Source organism: Anabrus simplex, chromosome 1 (assembly GCF_040414725.1).
Source record: "Anabrus simplex isolate iqAnaSimp1 chromosome 1, ASM4041472v1, whole genome shotgun sequence".
NCBI lineage: Eukaryota > Metazoa > Arthropoda > Insecta > Orthoptera > Tettigoniidae > Anabrus > Anabrus simplex.
The window spans coordinates 248,630,033-248,633,434 of record NC_090265.1 but is presented as its reverse complement, the minus strand read 5'-3'; positions in this window follow the sequence as shown (position 1 = coordinate 248,633,434).

The following is a 3,402-nucleotide window of genomic DNA, read 5'->3' as shown; positions in this document are numbered from 1 at the left end:
TATTAACGAAATTGGAGGGAATAGGATTGGATGTAAGGGCTATACGTTGGATAAGAACATTTCTAAATTCAAGGGTTCAGAAAGTCAAAGTAGGAAATAATATATCACAGGAAGAGAAAGTCTGGAAGGGAATTGCACAGGGTAGTATAATCGGTCCGTTACTTTTCTTAATATACGCAAATGATTTAGGGAACAATATAACGTCGAAAATAAGATTGTATGCAGATGACATAATTGTTTATAGGGAAATAAATAACATTGAGGATTGTTCAGAATTACAAAGGGACCTTGACAGTATCCAAGAATGGGTTGAAGAAAATAATATGAAGATTAATGGAGGCAAATCAACTGTTACAACATTTACAAACAGGAGCTTTAAAACTGAATTTGAATATACTTTGGATGAGGTAGTTATCCAAAAAGATGGCAAGTGCAAATACTTAGGTGTGAGATTTGAAGGTAATTTGCACTGGAAGGGTCATGTTGATGACATTGTTGGGAAAGCATACAGATCGTTACATGTCATAATGAGACTACTTAAAGGATGCAACAAAGAATTAAAAGAAAAAAAGTTACTTAAGTATGGTTCGTCCATTATTGGAATATGCAAACAGTGTTTGGGATCCTCACCAAGAATACCTAATAAAAGAACTAGATGGTGTGCAGAGGAAAGCAGCAAGGTTTGTAACAGGGGATTTCAGGAGAAATAGTAGTGTATCAGAAATGTTAAAGGAACTTGGGTGGGAAACTTTAAGTAAGAGAAGGGAGAAAACTAGACTTATAGGATTATATAGAGCCTATACAGGAGAAGAAGCATGGGGAGATATCCGTGAGAGGCTTCGGTTGGAAAATAATTATATTGGTAGAACTGACCACAAGTACAAAATTAGAAGGAATTTTAGCAGAAGCGATTGGGGTAAATTTTCTTTCATTGGGAAGGGCGTGAAGGAGTGGAACAGTTTACCAGGGGTAGTGTTTGATCCTTTTCCAAAATCTGTACAGATATTCAAGAAGAGAATAAACAACAACAGAGATAATAAATTAAATGTTAGAGGGCATTCGACCAGTGCAGGATATTGTAAATAATAAATGTGTGTGATTAAATTAATTCCATCCCCTGGTCTAAGGAGTTTGGACAGCCCAAGTAGGGACTGCCTGTAGGGGTGAAGTACAGTGGGGACTTCGAGGGCCCTGGGACCGCTACAGTAGCTGTGAAGGCCGTTCAGGAACTCTGAAAAGTGGTGGCAAAAGGGGCTCTGGTTAAGACGCAGCAGGTCGTTATGCTACTTAGGTTCCAGAAGGGGTAAAATATGAATATGTAAATAAATTCAGTGTTAATTTTAATCTTATACCAGTTGTATAGTATTATTAGAAGTAATTTCACATACCGTACTGTATATGAGTTGACTATGTTTGTAAGATATTATAAGTAGAATTTTGTAAACAATATAAATTTATTAAGGATGATGTGTGTGTTTAATAGAAAAAATTATTAGCGTAAATTGTATAATATTGTATTCTAGGAAAATTTTCGTCTCTTGTTAATTTAAAATTTAGTGCTTGACAATAATGTATTTTAGTGTACCATTTGCCACCGATGTAGACACTTCATTTGCAAATAAAGAGATTTTGATTTGATTTGATTTGATTTGATTTTAAGGTAAATATTATTTCTAAATCCCTGAATGGACTGGGTGTTTATAGGATGATATAAACTGTGATTTTACACTCCCAAAATATATGCATAACCAACCTTAATGGTATATACCAGCCTCACCGGAAGTACATTTCTAAACCTTTATCTCATTTGTATCTTTTCGATAGGAGGATTAATGAGGGAGATGTCATTAATTAACGGACGGTTTTGCAGTCTAAGTTCCAGGGAGAAATTGGCACAACTTCGGACCAGGAACTGGACCGTACAATAACTCTGTAATCGCCCTCATTCTGTCCCGAATTTGTTCAGCTTTATCGAACTTCACGTAACTGCCACGTGCTTTCGTAGAAAAGTACGTTTAACATGCTGTATCAAACGCTTGAATACAGGCATATAACTTCGCATAAATTCATGAAGGAAATATGTAATCCATTACAAATTCCCATGCGAAGAACTGACACAAATGCTAGTCTCATATAAACTGTGGGTAACCTAAGACTATCATCATTCCCTATCTGGTACCTACAAAATTTTCATGTTATTTATTTTATCCCTCACCGAGCCCAAATTTTTAAATTTTAGATACTTTTCAGCAACGTAAAAGACTTTATTATATTTTTATTACATTATTTATTCTGTTTAACGAGATTTTTTATGATTTCAAATTTGACCATTCCCTCAATTTTGTTTGGACAATTATCTAGCGCCGAATGAATGGAAAACTTCAGTTACTATTTAATAGACGACTGTCCGAGTCCTTGGATGAATGGGTTCCCGGTTTGATTTCCAGCCGAGTAGGGAATTTTAATCTTGTATGGTTAATTTTTCTGGCTTGGGGACTTGTATTTGTCCCAATAGGCCCTACTCTCTTCTTCGAACGCAAATAATACAAAAAACCAAACCCCATGGCACTACAACCCTTGAACGGCCTTGGCCAACCAAACGACCGCTGCTCAGCCAGAAGGCCTGCAGATTACGAGGTGTCGTGTGGTCAGCACGACGAATTCCCTTGGTCGTTATTCTTGGCATTCTAAACCGGGGCCGCTATCTCACAGTCAGATAGCTCCTCAATTCTAATCACGTAGGCTGAGTGAGCCTCGAACCAGCCCTCAGGTCCAGGTAAAAATCCCTGACCTGGCCGGGAATCGAACGCGGGGCCTTCGGGTAAGAGACAGGCACGCTACCCCTATACTACGGGGTCGGCACGCAAACACCACACTATTAATCAGCACAGAAACACGTAATAGTGAACGAATCCCTGTACATAGGGTTGGCACTAGAAAGGGTCGTGTGCAGTTTGGGTTTAGGAAATATTGTTCCAGTGAGGATCAACTTGTGGGATTCCAGCAAGATATAGCAGATATTTTCGATTATGGAGGTCAAGGACTGTATCGTTCTTGGCCTACCAGAGATATTGGATAAGGTGGATCATGGGAGATTACTGACAGAATATGGGGGCTATTGAACTAGATAAAAAGTGGTTGAACGGGTGACTAAATTTCTATACAATAGGACTCAGAGAATTAGAGTAGGTGAAGCGTTATCTGATCCTGTAGTGATTAAGAGGAGTGTCCCACACGGCAGTGTTATTGGACCTTTATGTTTTCTTATATATAAATGATAAGAGCGAAGAACTAGACGCTGAGATGCAGACAACTGCTTCTGTTTTTGAAAGTAAGGAAACGTAAACTTCCACTCCCCGGACGCATAAATTAACCGTTTCCATTTGGACGACTCAAAGACTA